The 15,031-nt window shown below is 39.0% G+C and overlaps 1 protein-coding gene across 1 annotated transcript in view; it reads left to right on the top strand.

The window, feature by feature from the left end:
• Nucleotides 1-14,331: 14,331 nt before the first annotated feature.
• DENND2B (DENN domain containing 2B) overlaps nt 14,332-15,031 on the top strand; it is a 133,820-nt gene continuing 133,120 nt past the window's right edge. Inside the window, exon 1 of the mRNA XM_007459844.1 lies at nt 14,332-14,364. The gene's annotated coding sequence lies outside the window, so the exon portion shown is untranslated. The remainder of the gene's footprint in view (nt 14,365-15,031) is intronic.

Here is a 15,031-nt window from a genome sequence, read left to right as displayed (position 1 = left end):
GTACCTAGGTTTTTAAGAGAGTTTGGGAGTAAAAAGCCTGGAGAACTGGTATTTTACCTTAATTCTGTACATGGTTGTAAATGACATTTTGGTATCTAAATGATAATCCCTCTTAAAGAAGCCAAGCCAGGTTAGCAAAGTAGGGATAGAAGATAACACTATACCAGTGTGAAAACAGTGATGGAGGGGGTGGGAAAGGGCAGGAGGAACAGATGGACAGTGAATGGGAGCAGCTTCTAAGAGAGGGCCTGGACCTCTCTGTCAGAGGAGCTGTGCTGTGTCTGGGGAGTCAGGCCTCCAGGGACCCCAACTTTGCACTGTTTTTTTAGGACTTGGGAGGCCGATGGAAGTAAGACCTGCCTCCTGGGCCCACAAATGCTTTGGGTGGATGGGTTGCAATAAAGCCCAGGCCCATACATGTAGTCCACATAAATTTTCAGCCAGAGCTGATGAGAACAGATTGATATAGTCCTTACCAGGCCAATGAATTGGCATAGGGTATGATTTTTTATTTATTTATTTATTTATTTATGCCATCAAAAAATCTGAGAGTTTTTTTTTTTTTTTTAATGTTGTAACAAGATTTTGGACCAAAAAGGAACATTCCTTTTTAGACATTTTCAAAGAAAAGATTTAATACAAATTCTTATAAGGGAGGTATTATAAAATTAACTGTAGTTTCAGTGAGCATTTGTTATTAGTTGAGGAGTGACAGACTCTTCCAGCAAGTCAGGTTTATTCATATATGAATCACAGATGTTTGTATTTCAAAGTGTCAGTGGATAAATTATTTTCTGAGCATTATAAAAAGCAATTCATTAACATTAGATGAAGATACGAGGTTATTACTGATTGTAACAGTGTTGAGCCAGGCTGAAAAGCTTGCTCAGGTTTTGCATGCATCTATCTATCCTACCGAGCGTCTGAGCACTGATTTCATATTAGGCACCGTGTTAGGTGCTTTGGGGAATTCAGAGATGAAGGAGATTACAATCCCTTTGTATTTCAGAGCCAATCTTTCTAGCTGTATCTCCTGCCACTTCTGATAATGTCTACACCTGAACCACACCACACTCACTGCACACTGTTTTCCAATCATAGCTACAAGTTTTGGCTCAGGTATTCTTTCTTTGAGAATGCCTTTCCTTTCTTTTTTGCCTAGCAAAAAGCTTTCAGGGTGTGATACTTTAAAAGTTTTTTCCATCCTCAGGAATCTTTTTCCATCTCTAAGGAAAAACTTTAAAAGTCAGCAAGAAGTGAGAACACAGACCTTCAAATAATATCTCATACTGGATCTGAGAGTTTGGGTTGCAGAAAAAATCCTAGGGTATTCAGCATTCAACAGATACTTATTGAGCAGGGCCTATTAAACACCAGATACTGTGCTGAGCATTGGAGCTTTAATCTTTTGATCATATTGCATCAAATGTTATTAATATAGAATATTAACATTTGGTTCTATTTTGCATTAAGGTCTTTAAGCCCCCAAGGTTATATGGCTTGGTCCGTAAGCTCTCAGTTAGTTCAGACTGTTCACTTATGCTTGCGTTCACTTGTTGAATGTGTACTGTGTAACAGCCAATATGCTGAATGCTGAGGCAGTTTTGAAGAAAAGTAAGAATTGGTGAGGGTCCTCAACTGGTTGACTGGAATTTGCCAGGTAGATCTGGTAACTTCCAGTTTGCTGGGATTCCTGGCCAAGAGGGGAGTGTTGTCAGCAGTAGTGTACCTCCTTCATTTGTTTTACCCACACTGGGCATTCCCCTCTCTCCCTTACCTCTGTCCCTGGCCCTGTCTTTAAATTTAAGAGAAATGAAAATTAGCTTCTTTGCATTAAGTTTGGGAAATTCCATTAAGGGCAGCACTTCCTGATGAAACCTGTAAGTTTGCAGTCTTCCCAGAAGAATTTCTTTTGCCTGTGTGATCCCTAAGAAGAGCCTTTTCCACGGGAACTTTTTTCCTTCCTTTGAAAGTTGCTTTGCCTGTGTTGTAGACACTGGGCGCGCAGAGTTTGGTATTTCTCAGGCCCTTCACTTCTGCCTGCTTCATTGGCTCTTTGGGGTTGCTGAGAGGGGCATGGTGTCTTGTTTTCGTAGAATGAAAGACACAAATGAGAGGGAGGCAATCATGCTAAATTTTCCCATCGTTTGGAAAAAGCAGCTGCTCAGAACAAAAGAAGACAGTTGCAGAAGAGGAGTGTTTTATTGAATCTTTGGATTGCCATCTGGAGTGAGGCTGTTTTCTCTTCCTTTGCTTGGCATCTGGAGCTAGCTTGCATACTGTCGGAGGTTTGCTCTGCTTTCTTTGTGTCTGTGGGCTTCTTTAATAGAGAACTACAAAATATAAAATTATCTTTATCTTCAACTTTAAATGGTTCTTTTAAAAATATAATATGTGGGACTTCCCTGGTGGTCCAGTGGATAAGACTCAGTGCTCCCAACGCAGGGGGCCCGGGTTTGATCTCTGGTAAGGGAACTAGATCCCGTGTGCCACAACTAAGAGCCTGCATGCTGCAAGTGAAAGATTACGCATGCCGCAACTAAAGATCCCGCATGCCGCACTGAAGATCCTGCACGCCACAAGTAAAACCCGGAGCAGCCAAATAAATAAATGAATAAATAAATATTAAAAAAGTATATATATACACATATATATATAAATATGTGCATTGTAGTAAATTATAAAAAAAATTAAAACCTTCACTTTCCCAACACCCAGAGATCACCACTGTTAACATCTTTGTGTACCCTCTTCTAGACCTTTCTCTAAGCATATCTATGTACATATTTGTATTCTTTGTTTTTTACCAAAGCAAGATCACACTATACATACTGTATTTCATTCTTATTTTTTAATTATCTCCACTTTTCCTGTTCAGTGAATTTACATTTTAACTAATTCCCAGGCTATGTTTCAGATTTCCCTATTGATCCTCAAGTATCCTGTCATTTTTTCTGTACCAACATTGAACCTATAACCACATGCTATATCTGGTTGTTATGTCCCTTAAACTTCTTTTATTCTAACCCAGTCAGTCCCTTTTGTATGATATTATCTTGTTGAAGAATTATCTTTGGGCTTCCCTGGTGGCGCAGTGGTTGAGAGTCCGCCTGCCGATGCAGGGGACGCAGGTTCGTGCCCCGGTCCGGGAAGATCCCACGTGCCGCAGAGCGGCTGGGTCCGTGAGCCATGGCCGCTGAGCCTGCGTGTCCGGAGCCTGTGCTCCGCAACGGGAGAGGCCACAACAGTGAGAGGCCCGCGTACCGCGAAAAAAAAAAAAAAGAATTATCCTTAATAGACTCCTTTGACTGAGTGCTGACTCTGTGACCTGTGTATCACTAAGAGTTTTACAAATGTCATCTCATTTAACCCTTGTGACAACACTAAGAAGCATGTTATTCTGTATTTTTGCATACCCTCTTCCTGTGAGATCTCAGCTATCCCCAGGGATTCAACTATTTCCTTTGTGTGAGAGACTATATCACCTATATCTCAGTGGTCACCTTAAGAGCCTGAACTCTTGAGCCAGATGGCCTAGGTTCAAATCCTTTTTCCACCACTTATATCTGGTCCTGGACAAGTCATTTAACTTCTCTGTGCCTCAGTTTCCTCATCTGTAAAATGGGGTAATAATAGTGGGTACCTCATAAGGTTTTTGTGAGGTTAAATGAATTAATATAAAATAGGTAAAGTACTCAGAACTACCTGGCATATAGTTAGTGTATATAATTATTGCTCTTGGACAGCTGGGTGATCCACAAGCACCTCAGACTGTCCGATTCCATACTTATCTGTGGAAAGCTGCTCTTTTTTCTCCTGTATTCACCAGCTCCTTTACAGACTCATCTCTGATTTTTCCTTCTCCCTCAGTAATCACACTCATAAAGTCTTGTCACACCATTTCTCAAAAGTCCTCCTTGCTCTCTTGCTGCCTCTAACCCATTTAAAGTCTTAACCATCTTCTTCCTGGAATGCAGCTTTAATGTCTCAGAATGCCTGCCCCTGGATTTTCTTAAGTCAGTCTCCCAGGCTGCTCCCAGAGTGAGCTTTCTAAAATACAAGTCATTTACCACACTTCCTTGCTAAAAACTCTTTCCTTTTTATGAGAAATAACATACAGTAAAGTGCACAAATATTAAGCATATAGCTTAATGGACTTTAACATTTGTGTTTGCCCATATAACTACCACTCAGATCAAGGACATTTTCAGTGCCCCAGAAGGTTGCTTTCCGTCTCTTCCCAGCGAGTATATGCATCCTTAGCCCTAACCACTCTTCTGTTACCATTTGTTTTGCCTTTTCTTGATCTTCATGTAAGTGAATCCCAAAAGCTCTTTATTGAATCTTCTTTGACAGGATAATTCCAAACTCATTTAACATGACATTAAAAAATCTTTGTCATCTGGCTTTTACTTCAAGTCCTTCATACATGGCCTCCCCTTCCTGCCATGCTGAAATGGCCTGTGGTTTGCCAACACAGGCTCTTATTCCCTTTCATTTTTTGTACTTGATATTCTCCTGGCCTTCTGACTTCATTCCCTGGCAAATTCATCCTTTAAAACTCAGCTCCAGACAGAATCCAGTGCAGAAAGCACTCTGGAGGCATGATTATTATAGGTAGTTACTTATTTACACGTCTTTCTGTCTATTCATCAATTTTAAGAGCCCACGGATGGGGCATTTCCCCCCCTAATTAGTTTTATACAAGTAATTCATATTCTTTCTTGAAAAATTAGAAAACAGAGACAAAAAAATCACCTAGAGTTCTACTATACAGAGATGACCATTGCTTACATATATACCAAAATCTGTACCAACACTTTAAAACAAATAAATAAATAAACATGCACTCATAAAATACTACTTATCCACTTTAACCTATTATTTAAATTTAATTTTTTCCCTATTTTTTCTATTATAAAAACACTGTGATGAACATCCTGATGCCTGTATTTTAGTGCAGTTCCCAGATTTTTTTTTGGAGGATTCATTCAGAGGTAAAATGGATAGATGAAAGAGATGAACATTTTCAAGGGCTTTTGATGCGTTTAGCCAAATCACCCTCCAGAAAGTCTTCAAGGTGTGTACACTTCTGCTAGGGTGAGTGAGTGTCTGTTTATAGCCATCCTTGCCAAGAATGAAAGAATGAAAGTATGAAAAGAATGAAAGTAATATTTGCAAATCTGATAAGATAAAAATTGTATTGCATTGTTGTTTAATTTGCATTTCTTTGATTGCTACTGAGGTTGAATATATTCTCATATGTTTAATGCCATTTAATTGTATTTTATTTGTGATTTACATGTTCATGATTTTTATATTTTATTTTTACTGATTTTACCAACTCTTAATATTAGGGATATTGACTCAACACACACACACACACACACACACACACACACATATTCCCCCCCCCCAGTTTAACTTTTGACTTTATTGCTTTCCACATATAAACATTTAAAATAACTTAATGTAGTGAAATATATTAATCTTTTAACAAAAATTTTTTACCTGTAGTGTCATTCTTAGAAAGATCTTCCCTCAGCAAGATTAAGTAAATATCCATTGTATATTCTTCTACCTCTTTTATGGTATCATTTTTTAAATTTTAATATTTACTCAATCTGGAATTTATTCTGTTATAAAATAATAGTAATAGCTAATATTTTTGAGTGCATATTATACACCAGGCACTAATGCCAGGCACATGCTTTACATGTAATGACTCATTTAATACATTCAACAAACCTGTGATGTCGGCCCTGTTATTTTCTCTGTTGGTATCACTGTGAACTTGACCTGTTGACTGTTGCCTGGCTAGTAAATGGCAAAGACAGAATTCAGGTTCAAGTATTTGAACCGTAGAGCCCATGCTTTAACTACTCTGCTAACTTTATTTTTGCCAAGGAATTGTCCTAATGTTATTTGTTAAAGAATCCATTCTTTCCCCACTGTTTTGAAAATGCCAATTTTAATCATATGGTAAATTCATATATATATATATATATATATATATATACACACACACACACACACACACACACACACACACACACACACACACTTAGGTGTGTTTCTAGACTTTTGTCCCATTGGGCTGTCTGTCTGTTATGGTGATAATGCCAAACTTTTAATTTGTGTAGCTTAAAGAGTATATTCTCCTCACCTTTGCATCCCCAGTGCCTAGTAGTGACTGTCACCTTGTAGATGTTTAATGAATATTTGCAGAATGTTGTAATCCTTGGAGGTTCATGGGTAGAATTCAGAGGGTCTGCAACTTGGGTAGAAAAATTACATCATCATTTTCACTGACCGCTTACTGAAATTTAGTATTTCTTTTAATTGTGAGTATAGGCAATAGAGCACAGTAGTAATAGTACTACCTGTGACTTTGTCACTGATTGAAATCATAGATATTTGCCTAGGTGAACCCTAGGTTAAGAACACTTACTTCACTGTGTTTCTTTCTTGAGGCTGTTTTATCACTGTGTCTAATACCAAGGCAGAGCTTGATACTTAGTAGATGCCCAATAAATATGTTAATTAAAAAAACTTTAAATTTTCCCATATATTCTTATCCAGCATCAAATATTATCAACATTTTGCCAACTTTGTTTTACCTATTTAACTCTCTCATCGTTTCTGGAATTTTGAGTAATTTTACCCAATAACATTTCAGAAAGCATATCTAACTGATAAGGACTTTAAAAATATATAACCACCAGAAATATCGTTTGATATTGCTTATATGTGGAATCTAAAAAAAAAAAATGATACAAATGAACTTATTTAGAAAATGGAAACAGACTCACAGACTTAGAGCTAATGAATTTATGGTTACCAGGGGGGAAGTGTTGGGGGGGAGGGATAGTTAGGGAGGTTGGGATTGACATGGACACACTGCTATATTTAAAATGGATAACCAGCAAGGACCTGCTGTACAGCACAGGGAACTCTGCCCAATATTCTGTAACAACCTAATTGGGAATAGAATTTGAAAAAGAAAAAAAAAATTTTGTGCAAGTTAAAAAAAAAAAAAAATGAAAAAACAAAGGTCTAAAAATCTCATGAAATTATGGTTTGGCATTGAGTTGGGAGGGTATATGCATTTGTAGAAAAGATTGGGCTATGGCTGCAAGTTAAAAAAAAAAAAAAAATATATATATATATATATATATAAAAAACCACTCTCATCGCATTTAACAAAATTAGCAACAATTCCTTGATATCATCTATTACCCAGGCCACATTCAAATGTCCTCAGTTGTCTCAAAGATGTCTTTTACTTGAATTGGATGTTTGCGTGGGGATCTACACAATGCCCACACTTTGCATTTGGTTGCTATATGCCTCTTCTATAAATGTCACTGACATTGTATAAACTACTTGTTAATTTATCTTCATGTTCTGATACTGCTTCTCCTCTTGTCTGTTGCTTCTTACTTTTTGTATATTTTTACTAATGACTTATTCTTGACAGTTGTTATTTCCCTAGTTAGCATTTTATTTATCTTTTTAATAAGAAATTGTTGATTGTGGCTATTTGATCTTATTTTTTAAACTTAAAACATTTAAGTCTCACCTAAAGTTGTTCTTTGATCTGTATTTTGGACTTGAGGTATGTGATGGGTATATTTCTTAATTTGTTTTCATTTTCTCAAGGCATCTTCTCATCTTGTTAAAAAATTTGAGGTGAAATACTTTCTCAGAGCTTTTTATACATATCTGGGCCTTAATTACATCCTCTGCAAAACTGGAAGAAATTCAAATTTGCGTCTTCTCCATACGTAGAGTTTTTTCTTCTCTTCATACTTAAAAGGTATGAGAATGTCATACATAGTGTTAGTTCCTCATTGTTGATTTTGTTTAGGATTCTGTAATCTTTTTTTCGGACCAAACTCTTTAATCACTTCTGGACAGTTTGCTTCTGTTAAAATTCTGATTACAGATTTGAGGTCATTTGTTCAAAGATTTCTGTTATTTGCAGGTGGTTCTCTGAGCTGCATCCCTTCTCATGATTGTCATTTTTTGCATTCTTTGAATCTATTGCTTTCATTAAAATTTTTTCCTGTATATTATATCTTTTTCTGATTAGCTTTTTCTGTAGCATCATTTCTATTTTTATTACATTCATCTATTCATTGATTTAGTATGGACCTTAGGTTTTTACTATTTCTTTTGCAGCCTGCACTATTTATATAGTCAGTATGATAGTCTGTTTTATACCTCGAGAATCAATATCAGCCATTCTGTAAATTTGATTGATTGTTTACTGTGAGGAAGGCATTCAGTTAAAGGGATTGGCTTTGTTCTTCTTTTCTACCGTAAGGCTTTCTTTTTTTTTCTTTGACTCATATCTTTTTCCTGTTTATTCATTTTTGTAAGTTTACTTGTTGATCCTTCTTTCATAGCTTCAGACTATTTTGTTTGTACTGTATTCACTGAGATTTGTGAGAAGTCCTTTTCAATATATAATGAGCCTGAGATTTCATTTCAGGCTCATTATAAAGGTTAAGGAATTGGGCCATTTAAAATTTTGTGATGTTGAATTTAATTAATGGTCACTTAATTACAAACCCCTCATTTTGGAAAATGACTTTGTATAAGAGAAATGGAATTCGGAATTCCCATTCATCTTTGTTAGGATTAACTTGAAGGAAGAGCCCTCCAGTGATAAGAGAAAGCTTTTGATGGACGTGGTTTGTACCTGAGAGACACACCATTTGGTCCTGTTTCTGGAGCACTGGCTGCTTGGTTCTACAGCCTCCAGGTCTGTGAATACAGTTGTACTCAAGATGTCCCCTTTCTCAGTCACTCTTCTCTCACTTTACAAAAAGAAGACATAGCATTTCTCATCCTGAATCTTGCCGTTTGTGTGCCGGCTGTGTGAAAACTTCCCAGTTGGCTAGCAAAGGAGCAATTAAAAATACTTTTAGAGAAAGTGAGTGACTCTGAGTAACAAACCCTTTTCCAAATCAGATGGTTTTTAGTTTTTGCTTTCAACAAAATTGAAAGAATTGTCAGTTGGTAGATGATTAAAAATAATTTTTGATGATAGATCACTGTCTAATTTTGGCATTTAGCTCAGGAGTGCAAAGGTTGACTGATATTACTGTAACAAAACTTCCTTCATTCCTGTCTAGTTATTTATGTAAACAGAGTTTCTTGGCACTTGCAACTATAAAAATGGAAAATTAATGTATTTGCAATACAATTTTACTTTTTATATTTAATAATACAAATTTGTGATATGTTTTGATCAATTGTATATTAATAACAAAGGTAATGAAAGCCCAATCCAGAAGAAAAAAATTTTTTTAACGTTTAGAGCTTTTACTGTTATAGGAGAATTAAAAAATTTATATATATCAATTTATATATAATACTTATAATGCAGAGAAGTATCATAGGCTTACCAGTAAAGTATTTTCAAGTGTAAATATTAGGGTAAAATTCTGAGGAGGAAGTAAAAATGATAAGTGTATATGGAAAAAAAAGAATGGCATAAAATTTCATGTTTTTTTACTTATTTATTTTTTTCATGTTTTTTAAAAAATGAATGATGGTAGATTTCAAATCACTGTGGTATTTAGATTTCATTGGATTCATTGAAGAGAGTAACGTAGTAATTTTATTTTAAAATGTCAGTGTTTATGATGTGCCAGAAGGTATATCTCTACTACTATCTGTGATGCAAAAATGTAAATGTTGATTTAAATATATGGAAGGAGTACTTGTTTTGCAAAATTCACTTAGGGCATCTTTGAAAAATGAACATTTACAATAGAGTATGATAGCGAGGAAAGGGAAGAATAATAAGGAAAAGATGCAAAGGAAGCCCCAGGGTCAGAGAAAGCAGCTAGAAGCGGTGCTGTGGGGACTGAATCTTGAGGGACTCTTGGAGCTGGCTAGCATAATAGAGGTGGGAAGGCATTCCAGGAAGAGGGAACAGTTTATGCAAAAGGCTCAGAGGTATAAAAGAACATGAAAACTTTGGGGGAGATGGCAGGAGTGGCATGAACCAGATGGCGACTTAAAGCCAGCCCAGAATTACACTTTGATGGCCCGAAAGGGAGATGCAGTGGAGTTGGAGTTATGGGGAGGGAGCTCTTGGCCAGGCATGAGGTAGTGAGGGCAAGAGGGATCCATTAATGGTGCTTCCTTCCCAGTGACTGTTTTCCTTGTTGGTAATCTTCTGTTCCTTGTTTACATTTTGCTAGGGGAGTAAAATGAGGCCCACCCAGGGTTTATTCCTCTTACAGGTTTTGTTACCTTAGTAGCAATGGGCAGACTGAGACTAGTGCTAGAGTCCAAGGGCTCTTACCCGCTTTGGCCACCTGCTTGGTTGAGGTCATCTGCTTGTCATTTAAAAGGGTGACTCTAATTTTGGAATTGAAATTTGAGATCTTTGGACCAATAAATAATTTTTTTTTCCGATTTGTGAATTGGTTTACATGAAAAACTTTTACAAATTTATGCAAATTAAATCAAGCTTAACATTTACATTTACTAAATAACCCTTGTTATAAAGAATTCAACTGTGTAAAATTCCATGGTCCTGGGAAAGGTAGTATGTGAGGTCACTCTTCTGGCCCATCTCGTACTGGGAATTCTTTTGCTTTCCTGATGGAGAGGCTTCCATTAATAGGGATCAAAATAGGAGTACTATAAAATGAGGCTGTATGTAGTCTTGAAAAAATTGATTATGTTTTTTTTGTTGCCTGTTTGGAACATTTGTTCAGCAAAGTACTAGAGACCTGATTCACTATTTGCTCAGAGCAGATTGGACGAACTCCAGAAGGGTTGATTCGATACTACGCAGAAACATGAGGTGGTGAGATGAGTGGTTTTTCCACATTTTAATATTTTCCAGGATGACACTGAAAGCCCTGCGCTTAGAGAACCCTGAGCCACCTAATTATTTATTCTTCTAGGCTCTTAAGAAGGAGAAGAGGGAGATTTATACTATAAAATAGGTGCCCCGGCCTTTCCAAAAGAGGCTGGAAAGGAATTGTGGACAGCTATGGAATGTAACTAGCAAGGCAAGGTAAGGAAAGCCGCATGACTTTGAGTTCTTGTGGGAAAAGGTTGTACTTGGCTTCATTATTTCCAGATCTCTGTTTTCAAAGAACTCTCTGAAAAGCCTAGCTCTTGGGGGACAGTAGGAGGGAATGCTGTCAAGCAAGAACTGAGTCAGTGCAGGAGACCTACTCTGTGCCAGTCCCTGCTTGATACTCTCATAAATTCCACTGATTGTCTTGAAGAGGAGGAAATCATGACTCAGAGAAATCAAGTAACTTTCCCAAGATCCCACATTTGAACCCAGGTTCATTTGATTCCAAAGCCCTTTCCACTACATTGTGATGATGCTTTGTGCTGAAATCATGGAAAATGAGCGATCTTCTGGAGTGAATTAGGGAACTCATGGTATCCAGCTAACTTTTCTGAAAAACTCTGAGTGTGCTTTATTTGGAGGCTTTTGGGGAGAGGAGTAATGCTGGTGAGGAGAGAGGTCTTGAGGGGGAAGATACTAGGAATTCTTCAGAGTGTCTCTGTGTCATGTGAAGGGATTTTGTGCTGTGGCATCTAGTCCTTGGTGGTTTGAAAGAAATGGCTCCTCAATTCATTTGCCACCAGTTGTCTCTGTGGAGGAAAATGGGAAAAGACTAGCATACTATAGGATATTGAATTTCATAAAATACAGTTGTTTGTTTACTTTTTGAGGCCAATATAGAATTCCTAGATTTTAAGATATTTTTCCCAGGAAAAGAGGCCAAAAATAAACAAAAAACCCCAAACCTCTCATCATCACATCATATAAGAAAGGACATTTGAAAACCAGAATAATAAATTAAAAACAATAAATAAAATAGGATCATAGGGCAGCTCTTTGCAAGAAAGCACCTAATTCTCCTCTTTTACAAAATTAGGTTAGATTTAAACTACTTTGAATCAAGAAAAATTACAACATAAAATTTATTGATGTGTTTGTCAGTTTGGGGAATTTTTATTTGTTAGTACAACTTCAGGAGAAGCTTGACTGTCCAGCTTGTTTCACACTTTATTTTATCACAGTTACTGTTGATAGTGCATTTCAACAGGTATGTTGATGAAAACAGCATCAACCGTCAGAGTAATTCACGCAACATGGAATATTCTGGTGAATGGAGAGAAGTGGGTAAGTTGTTCGGCTTTTAATTCTGTGGCCAGGCCAAGGAGAAAGCAGAAGTTATAGCTCTGGTGTCTGACTGGTGAGGGCTCCAGGAAGAGTGCTGCCAGAACCTGTCTGTGACTGGTTCATGTACCAGGCCAGGGCTGCACAGGACCCTTACTGCCCACTGTGGATCAGGTAGGAATTTGAGAGGGATGCTGTACATGATAAAAACTTTAATCCTGGCCTGGGCCAGTATCTAAGAGAACCACCCCTCTAAAGGAATTATCCTGTTTGGTTCTCCAAGATAATCTAAAGGCAGAGGCACAAAGGCCCATTGTTTTCTCCAGGGCAGCTGTTTATTGCATTGGAGCTAAGGAGGAGTGTGGGAAGCCCGCAGGCCTGTGGCCTAGGTGCTCAGATTTGGAGGTGGTCCTGCTGTTCCCCCTGGTTATTTTCTTCTGATTCTCTCTTGTGGGAACTTTGGGCAAACTGTATTTTCCTCCAAGCAGTAAAGTCTTAGCTTTACCTTCTGCTTGGTCTCTGTGCCCGGGAGTTTTTGTGAACTCTCTGAGTGCCTGGGAACTCGGAGGAAAAGAATGCCCAAGAGCAGCCTGGGAATTCCCCAACTCCCCGAGGCTGCCTGCCTCATCTAAGGGAACACCTAACTTCTGCATTTCCAGGGCCATGCTGGGGAAGTGTGTGTTTTGGCCTCTCTGGAGAAGGGCACATTAGCTTCCCTTGGCCTGTTTACATTAGTTTGGTCCTTTCTGCCTTTGATTACACATGAAGCTTTGGGGTGGGGGATTTCCCTGTTTCCATGGAGTTCACTCCTTCCTTTTGTCTGCCTTCTCAATTTTTCCACCTGGGGAAGAGCTGCCCTCTCCACTCCCCCCATCCTTTTAAAATACTTTCCTTGGCTTAGCTCCTTGTCTCATAGACTTTGCCTCCTGAGTGAATCAGTTCAGAATCAGGAAGCAATTCCTCTGTCTCCTAAAATTCCCTTTTGCTATGTTCTGTGACTATTAGACCATTTCTCATTTGCCCGTCACTGTCTTAGTTGTCAGTACTCTCCTTTTTTTTTTTTAAAGGTTTTTTTTAAAAAAATTTATTTATTTATAATTTCGGCTGCCTTAGGTCTTTGTTGCTGCGCGCGGGCTTTTCTCTAGTTGGGGTGAGTGGGGGCTACTCTTCGTTGCAGTGCACGGGTTTCTCATTGTGGTGGCTTCTCTTGTGGCAGAGCACGGGCTCTAGGCACGTGGGCTTCAGTAGTTGTGGCTCGTGGGCTCAGTAGTTGTGGCTCGCGGGCTCTAGAGCACAGGTTCAGTAGTTGTGGCGCACGGGCTTAGTTGCTCCGCCGCATGTGGGATCTTCCCGGACCAGGGCTCGAACCCATGTCCCCTGCATTGGCAGGCAGATTCTTAACCACTGCACCACCAGGGAAGCCCAGTACTCTCCTTTAAGAAAGGGAATAGTCTTCCAAGCCCAGAGGCTGGATGGCTTATGGGAGCTTGTTGAGCTAAAGCGTTGATGCAGGATTTCTTAGTTCTTGGTTTTTTTTTTTTTTTGTGGTACGCAGGCCGCTCTGGATGCGCAGGCTCAGCGGCCATGACTCACGGGCCCAGCCGCTCTGTGGCATGTGGGATCTTCCCGAACCGGGGCACAAACCCGCATCCCCTGCGTCGGCAGGCGGACTCTCAACCACTGCGCCACCAGGGAAGCTCTCTTAGTTCTTTGGGATGTGTGTCATGGCTGCTCAAATAGAACATAAACCTGTTGAGGGTAAGAGCTCCAGGTTCTTTCTTTCCCTTTCCTCCAGCTGGAGGGTGACCACCAGTGGCCACGTTTGCTGGTGAGGTTACCTCATCGTTGCTCCCAAGGTCAGCCTGCCTACGAGAATGCAGGCACAGCCAACAGCCTCTCTGAGGTTGACCTCACTGTGTGCTCTCTAAGATAACTGGTCACAGGAGTGCTAGAGAAAACCCTTTTGCCCCCAGGGGCAGTGGTAGAAGGCCTGCCTCAGACCTCTTTGTTCTGTTGTGGAAGCTTCCCTTTTCTTTTTGTTCATTTAACACAATTGAGGAGTCCTATGCCCTTTGAAGCCTTTTCTTTCTTAAAGGTTCCTGGAAAGCTCAAGTGGCTTCCTTGGTGGTAAGAACTTTCCCATTCCACAGCTTTGAACTCTTTGGAGAGTTTCTCTCTTGCATCATCAGGTAGATTTCTTTTTTTTTTTTTTTTAAACCAGGGGACCTAGTTTTGTATAGTGACTTCTTCTGTCCCCCAGCCTTCTTTCAGCTGAATGATCTTGGTGCTTTTCCTCCTTTTGGAAGAACCTTGTCTAGGTCCCTTGAGTTCCCTTCCAGTCCTACTAGTGATGCCCCGCGGTAGTAGTGCTTCTCTGCCTCTAGCCTTGAGTTCCTAGGCGCCCCCATCTCACTCCCATAGATTCCTGTCTTTATGACTTGATATTGTGATACATTTTCTTCTGGCTTCTGTTTGGTCAGTTCTTAGATGACAGTCTATTTACATTCACATTTAGATCTAGAATCCTATTTTTAAATCTCAACATTAAAGAAAAAATCTGATTCCTTTGCCCCTAGCTTGTCCTCAGTTTTAAGATTGCATTTTCCCTCTTTTGTTGCCCATCTGCTGGCCTTTGCAGTGGTTTTCTCTTCAGTTTCCCTGTGTTCTGTGCCTACCTCACTCCCACAGTCTTCCCCTCCGGCGTAGATCACAGAGGAAATATTTAGTTAGTCTTTGCCAAACATTCTGGCTGTGTTGTTTTGTTTAAGAAGACATGCAGATAAACTGTTTTGATTCTTGGTCTTGGTGCTCCAGAGCAGATGTTTCTCCTATAACGGAGGTATTGTGGTCAGTTGG

This window comes from Lipotes vexillifer, unplaced genomic scaffold (genome assembly GCF_000442215.2).
Source record: "Lipotes vexillifer unplaced genomic scaffold, Lipotes_vexillifer_v1.1 scaffold61, whole genome shotgun sequence".
In the NCBI taxonomy this organism is placed as follows: domain Eukaryota; kingdom Metazoa; phylum Chordata; class Mammalia; order Artiodactyla; family Lipotidae; genus Lipotes; species Lipotes vexillifer.
The sequence above is the reverse complement of the archived record's forward strand: the minus strand, read 5'-3'. Positions and strand labels throughout refer to the sequence as shown.